The 18827-nt window shown below is 45.4% G+C and overlaps 1 protein-coding gene across 15 annotated transcripts in view; it reads left to right on the top strand.

Moving 5' to 3' along the window:
* Nucleotides 1-18827, top strand: part of ZFHX3 (zinc finger homeobox 3) — a 340568-nt gene that overhangs the window by 183039 nt on the left and 138702 nt on the right. For 11 of the 15 annotated variants that reach the window (XM_079989142.1, XM_079989141.1, XM_079989138.1 and 8 more), the window contains one exon: nucleotides 4749-4901. The exons of the other annotated variants lie outside the window; for them this stretch is intronic. The gene's annotated coding sequence lies outside the window, so the exon portion shown is untranslated. The remainder of the gene's footprint in view (nucleotides 1-4748; nucleotides 4902-18827) is intronic. 15 annotated transcript variants of the gene reach the window in all.

Consider the following 18827-nt stretch of genomic DNA (forward strand, 5'->3'; position numbering starts at 1 on the left):
TAGCCTGAAAAAATGGTTTTGGAGTCAGAGCAGCACAAGTTTCCTTTTTGTATTAACTGTGGATTCTGGCCTCCTAATAAAGGAGTCATGTCGCCCTTCCTCTTTCATCTCTCTAGTCCAGCCACCCTTATTTCTACTCTTATGGGGCTTTTTCAGGGGAATCATTAAGTAAAAGATACTTGAAGCTGTAGTTTAATTGATCTTTATTTTGATGGGAGGGGAAGAATATATATTTCCCAGCGGTGCTCAAGTCACCTTGGATCACCTTTGTGGTCAGAGTAGCTGGTTCTGGCAATGAATCTGTGGGTTTGTTATGATTAGAAAAATAGGTATAGGTCTTGGGAGCCTTGAGCCTGTGGGCAAAGCTCAAAAGTAGCTGGAGAGCAAATAGGCTATTAGGATGTCTGTTGAATACAGTCCCAAACAAGACAAAAGCATAAGAAGCTATATAAAGGTAAAGGTACCCCTGCCCTTGCGGGCCAGTTGTGTCCGACTCTAGGGTTGTGTGCCCATCTCACTTAAGAGGCTGGTGGCCAGCGCTGTCCAGAGACACTTCTGGGTCACGTGGCCAGCGTGACGAAGCTGCTCTGGCGAGCCGGCATCAGCGCAGCACACGGAAACGCCGTTTACCTTCCCGCTATAAAGCGGTACCTATTTATCTACTTGCACTTAGGGGTGCTTTCGAACTGCTAGGTGGGCAGGAGCTGGGACCGAAAAACGGGAGCTCACCCCGCCGCAGGGATTCGAACCGCCGACCATGCGATCGGCAAGCCCTAGGCGCTGAGGTTTTACCCACAGCGCCACCTGTGTCCCTTAATAAATGCACCTCTGCTCTTCCTTGCTTTAGTGCTGTTGTGGTTTGACAATTATAGAGTGCCAGTAGGGGACTAGGCAGTCTGCACGCCCTGGAAGTGGCATGGGGTGCATCCAGGTACACTGTTGGCACTTTTGGGTTCTGTACAATGCCTGGCGAATCATCGCTATAATACCTTCCAGTCTAATAACTTAGTTATATATTAGAAAGCAGGACAGCCTCTATTTCAGTGAAAGATTCTGACATGAGATGATGGAACTGCAAAAATCTTTTTGTTTTTTTCTCCCTGCTGGATTTGTGTAGGTTGACACCTCACACAATCTTGGATCACAAGAGGGAAGTATTGTGAGCTGCAGGACTCCACAGGAATGTCACAGTGAACAGGGGCCCTTCTTTAGGGGTCTGGATTAGGTGATTTACCTTTGTGTTGTTCACACATATTTTCCTGCAAGGTGGGTCCAGTGCAATGAAGTCATATGGCCCTGTTCCAGACTTTGTTGTGCTTTCTCTTCTTAAGTTTTTGTTGAGAGACATTTCATTTGCTCACTAAAAGCAATTGCTACAAGAGAGTAAGCACGCTCCTCCCGCATGTTGGACAGAGGTATCCTGCCAAGTAGAGGTGAGGGCCCTGCTCTTGCACACATGAACATTCTCTTCAGGAGGTATGGGGCACTTCCCCTTAGAGTTTGTACTCTGTTCAGTTTCTCTGAAATGAACATTGGGGGTTTTTTTTAGGGGGTGGGGGCAATACATGGCTCTTCTGAATAGAGTGCCCTCATTGATATCTGTTGCCTTAGGTCTCTTGGGAGGGAACTAGCAGGGAACTGTAGGGTAGGAGATTGCTTGGATTGGGTGAGGGCTGTGGAGTGTTTGCCCAGTTCAGCTTGTGGTTGGGGAGGGCAGGGCTAGATGCTATGTGGTTGTCAGCTGCCATGCTTCCTAGATTGTCTCCTTTCTCTGGGCCTGTTTTAGAGATGGCTGACTCAGTGGCTGTTCCTGAATTTTGAAAAGCTTCCTTTTGTATCAGCTTCTTGTAGTTCTCCCCCCCCCCCCAAAGTATATTTGAGAGTTGGGACAACTTTTTCCTTGCTTTACATAGAGGTAAAAAAACTACATTCTACCCCCACAGAAGCAAGCCTTCCTCAGTTTTGTGGGACATGTGGCTTAGTCTAGTGTCAGAGTCAGTCAGGAAGCATAGGTAGTGCTATGTGATGGCAACAGCAAGAAACCTGACTTGAGACGTGTCATGTTAGTTGAAACTATTTCTTTGGAGGGTGCAGTTTGAGGTGGGGGGAGCTTTCTAAGAAGGAGAAAGGGCCCCAGGCAGTTGAAAGTACAGTGGTACCTCGGGTTACCTACGCTTCAGGTTACATACACTTCAGTTTACAGACTCTGCTAACCCAGAAATAGTGCTTCAGGTTAAGAACTTTGCTTCAGGATAAGAACAGAAATTGTGCTCCGGCGGCACGGCAGCAGCAGGAGACCCCATTAGCTAAAGTGGTGCTTCAGCTTAAGAACAGTTTCAGGTTAAGTACGAACCTCTGGAACGAATTAATTACTTAACCTGAGGTACCACTGTACCATTTATCTGAAAGTCTGCAAAGTTTATCAATGTGACTTGGGGTTGAGCAACTCTTCTATCCCACCCCGCCCTGCTGTTGCCCGTTTTTCGAGGGTGGGATACACAATAACTAATGAAATGCCTTTAATGTAAGAGCCTCCAGAGAGGCAGCAGCTTCCTCTGGGAATTTTGAAGCATGTAACTTCTGCATCATTGGGCCTCAGGACAAACACGCTTCCTTTCTGCCTTTAGCCTCAATCAAAGAACTTTCTTTCCCAAAACAATGGGGAGGGGTGTCAGTTCCCATCATTTCCAGTTATTACGACAAGGTGGCATGTGGGACGGCTGCCTTGCTTTGCAGACTAGGGAGGACATCTGTGTGCCTGGGAACATCTCATTGGCTGTCTGTCCTAGGCTTGTGCAAGAACCTGATCTTTCTGGGCCTTCATTTGGTTGCAGCACTCTCTTAGCAAAAACGTCTCAGATGTGTGGTTTTGAATGTTGCTGTCTCCTGGAAGGCTGATGCTATGCCAAAAAAAGCTTGTTTGTGGTGGGGGGGGGGAGCGCTTGGGCCTCGTCACAGGAGTTGGGTTGGTGTTTATGCATGGTGAAGTGGCAGTAGGGATGGCAGGATTTTCATTTCATGCTGTTTTCCTTTTCTACCCAGCCACTGTTTGCTGCCTCTGATCTTTGATCTTGCAGTTAAATTATCCCCCCCCCTTGCTTCCATTAGCTCAGTATTGTGGTGGTTCAGACTTGACTGCACATGAGAATTTCAGTTGTGTGAAAGTTGAATGGATGTGCCATAGAGAAAAGTTTTGAAGGGCTTGGAGAGCTAACCAGCAGTAGTTACCGAGACATAAACAAGGACTTAGGGTTGGGTGCATCCTTCTCTATTCTGAGAAGTGAATTGCAGATAAAAAGAATAGAATTATAAAGCTGAAGGAAGCCTTGTAGCCCATCTAATCCTGCTCCCTGCTTGTTGCAGGAAATGCAGGGATCTAGAGCAGGGCATTCCAAGTTTTCATACCAAGTGGGCTGTAATAGTACTTCAACCTTGAACCCATACATGGGGAGTATGAGGCTAAAATTTGACAGCCCCCCCCCAGCCCTTCCCAAAGCCTGATAGGTGAGGTGCTGAGCTTTGGGAAGGAGGTGTGAGGCTCTGACAGGGTCCTAGAGCCCTCACACCTCCTCCCCGAAAGGCAGCAGTGTGCCAAGTAGGCTCTCCTGCTTTGTGGAGCCCATTTTGCTCCCTGGTATACTCCAGAGCTTAGAGTGAGGAAACAGGCCTGGAGATGGCTTGAATGTGAGTGGAAGAAAATGCAATCAAATGCTGGTGAAAGCTCATCATCAAATCTACCTACTGGCAATGAGGCCGTTGCATCCTCATTGTGCTGTTTGACAGCATTTCTGGGTAGTATGGGGCCTGTTACAGTCTGGCCTGAAGGAGGCAGTAGAACTGATGGCAGCTTGCTGTGACCTGTTTCCAAAGCATTTTGAGGGGGGGGGGGAATCACTTGCATCCACTGGGATCTTGACTCCGCTGTTAAAGCAGATGAATATCAAATGGTGTCTAGAGTCCAGTCCTGTTGTGTTTGATGAGTTTCAGTTAGTAAGGCTTGAAGATGTGGACAAGGTGCATGCTTCAGTCAGGGCAACCAGTTGTGCTCTGGACCATTACCTCTCTTGGCTAAAAAAAAAAAAAGGTAGCAGGGAGGGGACAGCTGGCTAGGCCAAAGAGGTGATTAATACCTCCCTGAAAGATGGGGTGGTCCCTACCTGTTTGAAGGAGGCAGTGGTGAAACCACTCCTTAAGAAATCCTCCCTGGACTTGGAAAATCTAAAATTACCAACCAGTTGCTAATCTCCCCTTCTTGAGCAAGGTTATTGCATCGGTGGTCGTGGACCAGATCTAGGGTGCTTTTGATAGAAACAGATCTAGGCGCTTTTGGTAGAAACATTTCAATCCGAGTTTAGGCCTGGTTTTGGCACAGAAACTGCTTTGGTCACCCTGTATGATGACATCTGTTGGGGTAGAGACAGGGAAAATGTGTCCCTCTTAATTCTCCTTAACCTCTCAGTGGCATTTGATACCATTGACCATGATATACTTCTGGAGTGGCTGTCCAAGTTAGGGATGGGAGGCACTGCTTTGTGTGGTTCTGGTCCTACTTAGATGATCATTACCAGAGGGTGATGCTTGGGGAGTGCTCTTCAGACCTGTGGAACCTTCAATGCGGGGTTCCTCATGGTTCAATTTTATACCCTATGCTGTTTAACATCTACATGAAACCACCGAGTGGAGTTTTGGAGTACATTGTCAGCAATGTGCTGATGACATACAGCTCTATTTCTCCTTTACATCTGCAGGTGTGGCAGTGGATGTGCTGAACCGTTGCTTTGCCTGGATAATGGACTGGATGAGAGCCAACAAAACTGAAGCTCAATCCAGTTAAGACTGAAACACTGCTAGTGGGTGGTTCCCTTTGCTGGGAGGGGGTTACACTCCCTCTGAAGTGGCAGGTACGTTGCTTGGGGGTACTTCTGGATCCTTTGCTGTTGCTTGAGGCTTAAGTGGCTTCAGTGGCATGGAGTGTCTTCCAGCAGCTTCAGTTGGTGGCCCAGCTGTGCCCCTAATCTGGACAGGAGTAACCTAACTACTGTTGGCTATGCTCTGGTAATCTCTAGGTTAGAATATTGCAACACATATGTAGCTCTGCCTCTGAATATGGTTTGGAAACTACAGCTGATGGGCCGGTTGCTGGTTCCATAAGCTCGTCCTCAGTGCCACCACCCTGTAAAAAGCATTATTGAGTAAAGCTGTCTGGACACCCTGCTAAGGCAGAAAATAACACAATGAAATTCAAAACGGTAACAAATAATTGCATATTTATTCAAAATCCAATTAAAACTGTTAATTTTAATTCAACAAAATAGATTAACCTGATCCAGTGATACCAGCTTTTTGAAGTTCGAATCATTCCCTGTCATTCCCTTGCCTCTTAGTGCCACCCTAGATAAACAAACCACTCCCCAGGCGGCTGCAGCCCACACTTTCATAACCCACTGCTCTAGATGGTGGCCTATAAATATTTTTAAATTGTAAAAGTGTAAACAGTCTAGAGCACCTTTTCTGTTGTGGCGCCCTTGCGTAGGAACCATATTCTGTTTGAGTTACAGCAACCCCCACATTGATGGTATTTCAGTGCCTCCTGACAACTCCTTTGCTTTCCCAAGCTTTTGCTGTCAATTAGCACCATTTTGTTCCTAATCTGTTTGCTTTGGATTTACTACTTTATGGTGGTTGTTATAAACATGTTGATTTTATTGTAATTTTACATTGTGCTGTCCAGTTGTATCCTTTGTAATTTTAAAAGGATAAGTGTTATAAAATATAAGTGTTATAAAATATAAATAAATAAATAATAACATATTTTGAAAAAAATAATGCAACAGCACAGAACAAGAGCTCCAGACGGTTATAAACTACTGGAGCTTACAAAAATTAAAAACTAGAAGTCAGCAATGCTTTAAAAGTTCTTTGCCTAGTGCTGAAATGACAGCAAAGTAGGAGCCATGTAAGCCTCCCTTGGGACAGTTAACGAATCCTGAAAAGCACTCTTTCATTTGCTACCTGCTTTACTTCAGATGGAGGACACATCCAGAGAAGGCTCTTGGATGTGCATTTTGGCACACGGGTGTATTGATATGAGAGAAGATGGTCTAGTACCATTTTAATTGAGCCTGGAGGTGAACAGGAAGCCAATGAAGTGGGTGGGATAAGAACCCACCTCCTGGGTCTTGTTGACATTGTAGCAACTGCATTCTGAGTTAATTGAAGTTTCTATTTTGTCTTCAAGGCAGCCCTATAGAGAATGCATTACAGCAATCCAACCTGGATTCAATAATTTGGCTATTGAGGGATGTGACAGGCTGCCTATTGAAAAGGGCAGATCAGTTTGTTCATATTTCCCCTTCAACTGACTGCCATTTAGTTTCCATGCCCAGTTCAAAATGCTGGTTATGGGTGCTGATTTTCTCAGGGAATGTCTCCTTCCATGTGAGTTTCTGACTCTTAAGATGTCTAAGGAGGTCCAGTTCTACTTTCCACTACAGTCATACCTCAGGTTACAGACGCTTCAGGTTGCGTTTTTTCGGGTTGCGGACCGCCGAAACCCGGAAGTACTGGAACGGGTTTCGACAGTCACGCATGCACAGAAGCGCTAAATCGTGCTTTGCGCATGTGCAGAAACACTGAATCGCAACCCATGCATGCGCAGACGCACCGCTGCGGGTTGAGGCCGTGCGTCCCGCACGGATCACGTTCGCAACCCACTGTATATGAAGAAGTTAGGCGAACCTCTGCAATTAACAGGACTTTTTCTGTGGTGGCCCTGACATTCTGAAACTCTGTTGCAGGAGCAGTTTGTTTCAACCTCCTCCCTGCTTTCCTTGCAGAGTCAGTTGAAGGATATTGTTTTCCAGAGTCTCTTTAATTTCTGCTGATGATGCTTGTTCTAATTTTGTTTTGATGCATTAGATCTTGCTGTTAGTTTTACTAGGATTGGTTTTGTTATTGATATGTTTGTGAGTTGCTATTTATACTGTGTTAACCTGTTAACGGGACGCGGGTGGCGCTGTGGGTTAAACCACAGAGCCTAGGGCTTGCTGATCAGAAGGTCGGCGGTTTGAATCCCCGCGATGGGTGAGCTCCCGTTGCTTGGTCCCTGCTCCTGCCAACCTAGCAGTTCGAAAGCATGTCAAAGTGCAAGTAGATAAATAGGTACCGCTCTGGCGGGAAGGTAAATGGTGTTTCCGTGCGGTGCTCTGGTTCATCAGAAGCGGCTTAGTCATGCTGGCGACGTGACTCGGAAGCTGTACGCCGGCTCCCTTGGCCAGTAAAGCGAGATGAGCACCGCAACCCCAGAGTCATCCACGACTGGACCTAATGGTCAAGAGTCCCTTACCTTACCTTAACCTGTTAACTGCCATGACATGACTTTTTTTATACACATCTTTCTATATAAGTAAAATTTGTTCAGAGCAAACTAAAAAAATCTGACTCCAGTTTTTTTTCAATTTAGCTTTTAAATACCGTATTTTTCGCTCTATAACATGCACCCAACCATAACACGCACGTAGTTTTTAGAGGAGGAAAATCCGTAGGCATGCCACCCGTAGGCATTCCCTCCATAACATGCACAGACATTTCCCCTTACTTTCTAGGAGGAAAAAAGTGAGTGTTATGGTGCAAAAAATACGATAATTGCAGTTCAGGACCAGGCAAACTGTATCCTCCCGTTGCTGCCTCTAAAGCAAGGGAGAACAGAGTCCAGGCTTGTGGGATGTACCAGAGCTCCAAGAGCTATCAACTGGAGCCACGTGCAAGAAACAAAGTTGAAATCAAAGTAGAAGATGCCTCTGTGCAGGTGCTGAGCATACAACCTTGTTTTGTCACCGGAAGTGAGCTAAGCTTACCATCTTCTCACCTTGTTATTCCAAGCCTCATCCATTTCTACAGTCTAATTTAGGGTGGTTTGGGGTCATTTGTTGTCACTCTTAAACAGGTGGGATTCTTAGCTGAGCTATTGCAAATCACCCAGAAAACTACCAGTAGATCCCAGTCAACATTATTTCCACTCATGCTCTAAATGGTGGAAGTGATTGTTTCTAGGAAAAACACAGGAGTCCAACATACTCTTACCTGGCAAAGGTGTGTTGTCTTCTGCTTTCCTGACAATAAGCAGCCTTGGGTTGAGGATTTAAAAAACAAAACCTAGAGAACTCAGTGAAAGGCTTTATCATCTGTGTTTCTGTGTGCTTACACTGGTAAGATTATACCAGGTAAGATGAAAGGAATTTTGCTTTTTCTGAAAACTTTAGGGCACCCCATCCCTTAAATATCAAGTCTGAAACAACACTGCTTTTGTGATCAGCACCAGGTTTCCCTTTGGACTGTGCGCTTCATGTTATGCTGCCACCTGCAAAATGGAACCAGCTGTCTTTGGAAGCCTGAGGCAAGGGGTGGGACCTATGGAGAGCCCAGTGAATCAGTAGATTTTGGTGTCTGTGGTGAAAAGGTGTACTTTTTTTTTTTGGAAAAAAACTAATCACTTGGGCAAATAGCAGTGATACAATAAAAAAATCTTCAATTGGAATAGAATAGAAATACGCTTACTCGTGATTACAAGATTAGCAAGATTCTGACTGCTTTATTCATCACAACTTAGCTTTGTCTATTCTTCATGACCACCTTTTCACCTTCTGATGGTGAAATGAATTTGTAGAACAGTTTCCGGAGAAACTGCCATGTATGGAATTCTTGCCTAGTCCTGCCCCAGCAGAAGCTCTCCCAATCTTGCATTTCCTGTTTTTGCAGAGTAGCCTGGCTAATCTGTTGCAACCAAAATAGAAGGGTTGTAGCCGTTCTCAAACCCATTTTGGTGCTTGGTGTATAGAGGCTAGTCTGTTGAGGTGTAGAATCATAGAATCATATGTCCCAGCCCTCTTTGTACCGGTACTTTTCCTCTTCTTGGTATCCTGTGCAATTGCCTTGTGCTTCTGTTTGCACAGATGTGAGCCCCTCCCCCTCCCTCCCTCCCTTTTGAGGAAGTTGGCAGGCTGCCTCCTTTCAATGACCCACCTAGAGCTGCTGTCCAGAGTAGATTTGTATATGCTAATGGCCTTGACTTGTCCTAGCTTGTTTGTAGTGATTTGTGACTGCATTTATATGCAAATACTAACAACTTGCTGCTGAGTTAATTGGTGCTTTTCTTTTTGCTTCCTACAGCTTTGGGAAAGGGTTGGTTTCTTTTTATTCCAACCCTCTCTGGCTCTATAAAGATATGTATCTACCACAGTGAGGCTGAGGGCAGATAGGGATAACCCCTGAACACATGAGAGGTGGTTTGCAGGAAGCTCCTCCTGTCACCCTCTTGCAACTATTGGTGTGTGTGTGTGTGTGTGTGTGTAACACACTGAGCTTTCAAGCATGGCTGGAGTTTATGGAGGGTTTAGTTTTTGAGAGAGAGAAAGAGTATATCTATATCTATCCCTCCATCTATCTATCTGTATCTGTAGTGTGTTGCCCTGGATTAGGAGAGACAGCTAAATGGTTGCAGGTACTTGATGCCTTGGAAAGCATTGGCCTTTATGTGCTTCCTCATAAAAATGGTACATATTATTTAGGTGATTCAGTAGTCCCGTCCCGTTCCCAATCTTTGCTTTGGGCTTTTTTAAAATATGTGTGTATATTCCCCCGCATTAATATACAGTTCTTCACCCAAAATCAGATTCACAAATAAAAGTGTAAAATATGCAACAACAAAATCACAAAAACCTCATTACTTCAGAACAATCCCAAGACAATACATTCTACTAAATGGGTTCATCTAAAATATTCAAAAACCCCATTAAACAACATCATTAGGAGGTACCAAAATCTTCAGTAAACAGCAAAGCTGAACTCACCTCCAGAGCAGGGAATTCTACAAGAAGAGTGCCAAGGTTGAGCAGGCATTTACTCAGGTCACTACTCCCTGCCACCCAGGCCTTGCCCAATAGTTGGTCTTTGAGAAATGGTTGGGGAGGAGGCAGCTGTATAATTGTACTTTCCCTATCACCCCAGTTATTAGATTGCTCCCCCTCAGATTTTCTTTGGACAGGAGCAGCTGCGATTCTGAAGCCAATCATGCTGTTTGTTGCTTGGACATGCTTCAGGATTCTTTCAGCATTAGTCTACTTTTGAAAAATCATTGGAAGGGAGGGTCTGGAGCATGTGCTTGTGTGCAGAAGGTCTCATATTCCAACTCTGGCATCTCCACTTAGCAGCTCTCCACTGTGATACCCTTTTGCCACTTCCAGTAGACTGGGGTGGATAGATAAATGGCTTGCCTCTGTATAAGGCCGTCTAGTGTGCACCTTGAGCATACCTATCATTCTGAAAATGCAAACCTCAATGGTAGAGGACATGCTTTTTGTTGTTCTTTCCACAGGATGTTTGCAGAATATCCGGTTTGCAGAATGTCCAGTAATACCTTTCTTCCAAGTGGCAGAATAGGTTGTGCTACTGAGAGAGGTGCATCTTTGAGCTGCTTCCAAATGAAGATGACTTCTGGCAAAAGTAATTTTTAAAGGAAATGATATTAAGATTGCATGGTTATGAGTACTGTATTTCATTCAGTTTTCTTGTGACTGATGTGTAGAAGGAATGGGCTGTTACTTGGGTCAGGATCCAGTTAGGAAGGGAAAACTCTTCTTCCTTTTTTGTTTCCTTTCTCTGCATGGAGGTTAGGAGTCCATTTGCTCTTGCTTGGATAGAAGGCCACAACTTGTAAATTTCTGGAGTCCCCTCCAGGCATTTTTTGGCAGGGGAAAGCAATGGGGACACAATTTTCCAGATAGTCCAAAGTTTTCTGGCTCTTGCAGTTTGTACCTAGAGAGTGTTGAGTCTTCCTCCTATTCTGCCCTGCAGCAAAGTATTTTTTTACAGTTACTGAGTCAGTGATATTTTTTTTTAAGCCTTTGTTTTTGCTCTTGAAAAGTAGGGCTGGGCTGTGGCTTCACTGTTGCAGCAGGGAGCAGCAGAGACTGAGCTGGCAGCGCTCTCCAATCTGTGCTGACATGATTTGTTTGAGAGGGAGAGAGCTACACGGCACACTTTGCCTGTTTGGAGAAGTTTGTGTTGAGAGTGTGAGGGAAAGGCGTGTTTCACTGTCCAGCCTGTTGTGTCTGGCATCTCCAAAGTAGCTCCTATGTCCCAGGCCCTCCTTGCATATGTGGTCAGAGGTACAGGGAGGCAACTGGAGGACTCGGGGAGCAGCATTTATTTATTAGCTGCTCCATATCAAGAGTTTGTGGCTAGAGGGTTGCCAGTATCCTGATCATGACAAGGAAAGAGTGGCACCTATTCCTTCTTGTGGGTGCCTCTGTAATGCTGAGCCCTGCAGCTGGCAGGCACTCTGAAGGAATTTCTCTTCCCTCTCTCTGCTTGTGGTAGGGGCAGACCCTTGAAGGGCTTGGTTTTCCTTCAACATTGTATTTTTCAGGCTCCCACCCTCAAAGACAAAAGAGGTCTGGAAGTACAGACCTGTCCTGCTGCATTCCTGAGCAACTTGGTTTTGATTAACTCAAGGTAGGGGGTGTGGGGGGGTTTACCTTACAGACAATAGGGATCTAAGTGCCTGAGGAAGATGCTCTCCACCCCCATCAGAAACCCAGAGTTTGGCTTTTCACCCTTTCCTTCGTTCCATTTTTTCAACCTAGGCATATTATATGTTCTTGCTGGGCTTTGTGCAGGTTAGACGCCCCCCTTTCTTTTCTCTGTGAAGAAGCACATTCTTGTGTTAATCCTGCTATAGGAAGAATGCCCGTGGCTCTAATGTTGTGCCTCTGCTGTGGAGGGTTGAGTGGGTAATGGTCCCTTCTTGGAAGGGTGGATGCAAGCTCCTCTGATGTGGACTCTTTTTCTGTCTAGGTGCTCTTAAGTTGAATGTTGACCAGCTGTGGAGGAATTTGACAAAAATGTATTAAAACCAATGGGAGGGGTGTATGTGGCTGATTTCAGCAGTGTAGCATGGTTGCAGCCCTCGCCACCAGAGTGACCCCCCACTGGAGCCAAACTGCAGTGGTGTGGTGGGGGGGAGCAGCTGCCAGAGCGATGGTCCCGGGTGCACTATTCTGGGGGGCTCTGCACATTTGGCTTCTCACGCTGCCCTGCCAGCCATTCACCACTTTGGGAGGCTGGAATCTGATCTGAATGATTCGCCGGGCTGATCACTGTGTGCAAGCCAAAAGTCTACATTTCTGCCAGCTTCTGCCTAACATGTTATGGGTGTTGATTGTGTGACCTTATCTATAGCAGACCTGGAACAGATCTTTCTGAGAAGTGCAAGAGGAGATCTATTGGATTCTGAGGAAGTGCTGGGCATTTGTTTGGCTCTGTCTTTTCAGCTGCCACCTTTTGCTTTCTGTCTCATTTCCTAGACAGCTGGAATTCCAGTTTCCTGGAATCAGCTCTTACCTGCTGAAATTTGTCAGACACCTGCCCTTGGGTTTTTAAGTACCATGCCAGGGATATTGTCAAGTTTGCTGGAGTTGCCTTTTCAGCCTACTTTTTGGCAGGCCTTTGTTTGCCATGTGCTGGGCTTTTACATCAGAGACAGAGACAGAGAGAGAAGACGACTGACTTTGGCAATAGTGGAACAATCTATGGTACCTTGTCCTATTGAACTGTTTTGATAAAGAGGTTCTGCTCCACTGTTGGAGAAACAAAGTTGGAGGGTCTTGTTGATTTTTCATCTATTATTCTCTGGCCATTACATTTTTCTGTTGGGGTTTCCATGGTACGGTTTGTTGATTTCTCACCCTTTGGGCATAAGACCACTCCCCTTCCCTGTGGGGGGGGGGAGTTGTGGGAAGGCATCCGGGAAATCACTGTGACCCGGCAGGGGGCGGAGTGATTCCACCCATGTCATCAGGACTCCTAGCCATGTCACGCCACCCCCCCCCCGGTTGACCAATCGGGTTAGTTAGGGGGTGTGGCTGCTGCTGTTTAAATCGCAGTGCAGCTGGAGGATGGCCTCTTTTCACCTCCTTCGTTGGATCACCTAGCCCACCAGTCCTCTTTTTATGCGTTGCTTGACTTTGGCCTTGCTATGGACTAATGTCGGTCACCTTATTGTTGGGGCCAGGTAGGAATTTTCCCACTTGGCAAATTGGCACCAGCCATTTGGTTTTCACCTACTTTGTAGCAATCGTCACAACTTTGTAACGTTAGGTGGTTAGGCATTGGGTAAGCCTGGTTCATGGGAAGAGAGGTTGTTGCCTCCGCCAGCCCTTCTTCATTAAGGGTATCCTGTTAAAGGGATCCGGGGGTGTGGATCCTGTCCGAAGCCTGAGCGTGGGCTAGGCCATGCCACAACCCCATCGGGCACCCCGGGCATGCTCTTAATTGATGTATATCATAGGGCTTCCCCTACCGGTAGTTGACCCTTAAGAGACTTCCTGCAGGCGTGCAAGAGTCAGGATATAGTCAGTTTCACCCAGTCCCTAAGCCAAACTGCTCGCATCTGTAACCAATAAAGTTGTGGCCTTATTTATCCCATTAACTCAAAATATTTGTGTCTGTGTGTTTATTATCTAAGGGGAACTTTGGGGCCCGGGGCCTCGCCACACATGGTACTGCTGCATGCTTGGTTTTGAGCCCTTTGCAGATCCATCTGATGGAGTGGGGGCTCCTTGCTTAGAGGGAGGTTGAAGGGGAGAAAAGCCCAGTGGCGTCTGGTCCCTGCTGGGATGAGGAGAGTAGCAGCTGTCGACCTTGGGTGAAAAGTTCAAATCTGCATTTAAAAGGCAGAAGGCCATTAAGGGCTGTGACGTCTGGGGTCAAGTTGAAATGGTTCTTGCGATTTAAGTAATTGAACCTTTCATTCAGGTTTCAAGCAGCTGGATTGCCCTCCAAAATGCTGTAGAGGGAAGTGAAGTTTGTGGCCTTGTGCAGTGCCAGCTTAGCTGCCAGAAAGTGCCTGGGGAAGCCTTCTGGGTGGTGATAGTCCCTTGTGGGAATGACTCTTTGGCTCCTCTCAGAAACTGTGAGCCAGTTGTAGTCAGGTCTTGCCAGTGCCCAGGCCTCTTCTTTAATCACTAGGCCAAGCTCTCCACGCTTCCCCAGCCTGATGAATGAATGCAAGTGTTTGAGCTCCATGGTAACCCTGTGCAAGATCACAGCCTTCCCCTCTGAAGGAGGTGGAGGGAGATTCATGTGTTCAGGACTCTCGTCTCCATGGTGAGGAGGAAGAGGGTGGGGGAAGGCCCAGTTTCTGAGACCTTTGCATCACGCAGTGAGCACTGACTAGGGAAATTGTTGGCTTATGGGCCTGTACTGGTCTAAAGTCTTTGAGCTTCTCTGCCTTGTGTGGTCAGTCAGTAGTAATAAGTCCAATATTTTTCTCTCTTCCCTCCCCCCCCCCAGCAGAAATGCAGAGCCTCCAGGCTCCAAGTCTTTTACATGACAGGACTGATCAGAGATCGAGACATCCCCTCCTCTGCTCTGGTTCGTCCAGTGTGCACAAGATGGCAGTCCCCTCCCCCAGTGACCTTTGGTGCTTGCTTGCAGACAAATCAGCATCAGATCTTGTGTTTGTATGGTGATACTGAATGAGAGTTGGCAAACGCAAAGGATTTTTCTTAGCACTTTATTTTATTATCCATTGAAATAATTTTAAACCAACTCTTTCAAAAATATAGTGCTGATATACAAAAAGCATACAAACAATACAAATGCACCAAATCCATTTGTGAAAATAGCAGAAACTGATTTGGGAAAAACTATGTCTGGTCCATAGTCTATACTGTGTCATTGACTCCTGTGCTTTACAAGAGGAATTGGGTTCAGTTGGGGGCAAACAGCCTTTGGCAGTAGACACACACACACACACACACTATATATATATATATATATATATATATATATATATATATATATATATATGAAAAACATTTTATTGATTTTCCAAATATAACAAAATGAAGAAAAACCACACAAAGAAATCATAACCAAATTAAAACATAATTTTTTGATCAACTTCCCTACACTCCCCCTCTTGATTCCATTATAATATACTTGTTCATGCATGTCCATAAAACCTTATATACTTAACAATCCAGTTTTAAAATCATCTTCATCCTATTACAAGTGACTTTTAAAAGTTATACTAATGTAAGAATCTATACACAAAGCTTAAAAAATATGCATTGAACAGTTGCTCTTTTTTTTAATTTGTCCTGCATAGTTCAGTAATTTATTTTGCCAATCTTCTTTGGCCAAGTCTTCTTCCTTCCATAGGGGCTGGCTGGTCATGGCCTGGCATCCAATCTCGCATATCGGAACAAATTCTTTCACTCAAACAATCCATCAAGTCCTATACATCTCAATAGCATAACTTCAATTTTTTTAACAACAATCATTTTCCACATTTTCCTCAGATCTACCTTTGGCAGTACATTTGACAGGCTTTGTCACTGGCACTTTGTCCCTACCATCTGTGATCTAGTTCCTTTTGGGAAAAGGGTGCTTGAGAGCCATTACTGCGTAGCGTGGGTTATCAGCACCCGGGGCAAGGCAAGTAATTTGCGCCCCCTAACCCGTGGATTTGCGCCCCCTAACCCGTGGATTTCCCTAACCCCCAGATGTTGCGCCCGGTGCGGCCGGCCCCCCCTGCACCCCCCCACGCTATGCCACTGCTCTTGGGCTCCCTTTTACTTGCTCTGGGATTACACTGGGAATGCTGATTGGAAAGAATGGAAGCTGTTTCCTTTGAATGTGTCTAGGTTGCCACATTGTTCCCAGGTTCATTCTATAGAGGAAGGCTGTCTGAGTGGTGGTCTGGTTCCTGCACAAACTTGCACAGATGAATGGTGCAATTCCAGCCTGTTTTCAGCAGGAATTGACTCTGCTGGGGAGGTCCCAGACAGCATCAATTCCAGAAGCTGGGCTTACATTTGGTGCCAAATTTCAAAGGTGCTGAATACAAGTTCTGCTTTCCCAGCAGCAACTGGGAGCATATTTTATGGCTCCTTATGGTTCCTTTGTGACTGCTTCTTTAACTCTCCCACACTTGATGATATATATTATCATTATATATTATCATTATTTATTAAATTTGGTAGTCACTTTTTGTCCCTGCAACTCAAAACAACTTACAATATTTTAAGCAAAAACAAACACACACACACACACACACACACAGAGAGAGAGAGAGAGAGAGAGAGAGAGAGAGATTGATTAACTCCCTGTCCTAATCTTCTAGTCTCCAGATATTAAGGGGTGGCCCTTGCTGTCCCCTGGACATTACTTCTCCCCAAGGGGGCAATGTCTTTGGTGTTGTCTAATGATGATGATGATGATAATTAATAATAATGATTTATTTATACACCACCCATCTGACTGGGTTGCCTCAGCCACTCTGGGTGGCTTTCAAAAAAGTAAAAACATTAGGCATAGTAAAGCATCAAACATTAAAAACTTTCCTATACAGGGCTGCCTTCTTCTAAAAGTCATATAGTTGGTTATTTCCTTTACATTTGTTGGGAGGGCATTCCACAAGGCTGGCATGACTACTGAGAAGGCCCTCTGTCTGGTTCACTGTAACCTCACTTCTTCACAATGAGGAAACTGCCAGAAGGCCCTTGGAGCTGGATCTCAATGAACTGGCTGAACAATGGAGGTGGAGATCCTCCTTCAGGTATACTGGGCTGAAGCCGTTTAGGGCTTTAAAAATTAGCACCAACACTTTAAATTATGCTCAGAAACGTACTGGGACCGGTGTTATATGGTATTGCCTGCCACTCCCAGTCACCAGTCTAGCTGCCGCATTCTGGATTAGCTGTAGTTTCTGAGTCACCTTCAAAGGAAGGCCCGCGTAGAGTGCATTGCAGTAGTCCAAGCAGGAGATAACCAGAGCATGTACCACCCTGGTGAGATAATGCGCAGGCAGGTAGGGTCTCAGCTGGCATACCAGCCCAGTAACTGATTTAACCTCCCCTGGTGGTCGAGCCCAGGTTGAGCTCTCAGTCAGTTGACAAGGGGCAGGGCAGGCTTCTCTCTACTGGTCACAGGTGGAAAAATGACAGCTTCCTCAGGAGCAAGGGGTGAGGCAGCTGTGGAACAAGGCCAGTTGATGTCAAGTATGTGGTAGGTGGGTGTGGCTTGGAGAAAGCATATTTTTGGGTCAAATTAGAACCTCATTCCACTTTTCATTATGCCTACAAGTTTGTGGTTCGCCAGCACCGGATCAAAAATTCTGGTCCTTTTTCCCTTATGGGTTGGCAGTCTTTTAAGTCAAGAAGATGCCTTGTAGTTTCACACAGTCTTCCTTGATGCAGTTCTGCTGGAAACACTTGGCATTCGCCACCTTCTCCATGGTTTCTAGCAGCATCCTGAGCTTACTGCCATACAGCTGCATTCAAACTGTATAGCATTTATACCTAAAGCCACCACTTGGACATTTTGATGTGACACTTATTTCCAGTAGGCTTCAAGGGCTCTTCAATTTCATTGTAAGGAAGGGTTTATCACTTCTTAGACATGGTAGAGGACTCCAAAATTGAGGGGTTGTGCTTGAGTAAATAAATCCATTTCCAAAAGCAAAGTTCAATGAAAAAAAAAGTAAATAAATAGCAAAGGCTCCCCACGACTGCTCTTGTTCTTCCTAGCCTGCCTCGTGGTGAGAGGAGTTATATTAAATGTCCTCAAGACCTCAGATTAGCCTCCTTGCAGCCAGGAGTTTATTTGCAGCTTTGGGTGTGTTGTGTGGAATAGTGGGTAAAGAGTACATCTCTTTGGCAAAAGGGGCATTACAGTAGCTGGAGGAGCTATGTAATTTTCAGCTGCTACTCTGTGCCTGGTGTTTTGGGCTGGCCCAGAGTGAACTTATGCACCTATGACACTAGGCTGTTCTCTTCTTTAATTGTTTAAGGTTAGTAATATCAATATCAGACCATTTGATTACCATGTATTAGTATGTATTTTATTAAGGAGTGTTGTTATTGCTTGTTTACATGGAAATACTTAAACTGTGTGCTGGCTCAATGAGATACAAAAGGGGGCTGTAAAAGGACTTTGGGCTTGGAGTAAGAAGAGAGAATTTGCAGTTTTCTTTTCTCTCTCAACATCTTGACCTTGTAGTCCCTTTCAGCTCTATGATTCTATGATTATTATTCTATGACATGAATACCTCTTAAGTCATTTTCGTGCAGAAGCTGGGAATTAGCGCTTTGTTGGATGTCATAGTGGTGAAGGATTTGGAACTTCCCTCATGAACTAGAGGTTGGGAATTTGATTCCGTGCAGTGAAATAGTTGCAAGACTGGATGTTGACAACTCGCAAGACAGGATCCACTCTACATTTCCGTTAGCTGCTTTAGAACAGTAAAACTGCAGGACTTAATATGCTGTCTTCAGGGAATTGCTGTAGCTCAGTGGCGATAATCTTTTTACATGTGGAAGGTCCCAAGTTCAATCCCTGACATCCCCAGGTAGGGTAGGAGAGAGCCATTGCCAATCAGTGCTGAGCTAGATGCACCAATGGTTTGACATAAGGCAACTTCTTATGTTCTGTATTCAAGACCAGACCATTTGCTTATCTTGCCCTGTACTGTCTGCCTTGAATTTCCAAGGTGTTGGACAGAAAATAGTCTTTAATATCTCTTGTCACCTGTTTCTAAGATAGGGACTGAATCCAGGACCTTCTGCATGCAAAGATGTTCTACCACTGAGTGGTGGTCCCTCCTCGGGATGAGGTCCTGAGCCAGTACAACATGCCAGGTGAGTTTGAAGGGGTGGTGGTTGCTGCCTGGGGCAAGAGGGGTGAGGCCTGTGTAGCACAACAAACATGGGAAGGGATTTGAACAGGAGTTGGTGAGCTCTTAATCATATTGCTGGTAGTTTGTC

Source organism: Podarcis cretensis (genome assembly GCF_951804945.1).
Source record: "Podarcis cretensis genome assembly, chromosome: 8".
Taxonomy (NCBI): domain Eukaryota; kingdom Metazoa; phylum Chordata; class Lepidosauria; order Squamata; family Lacertidae; genus Podarcis; species Podarcis cretensis.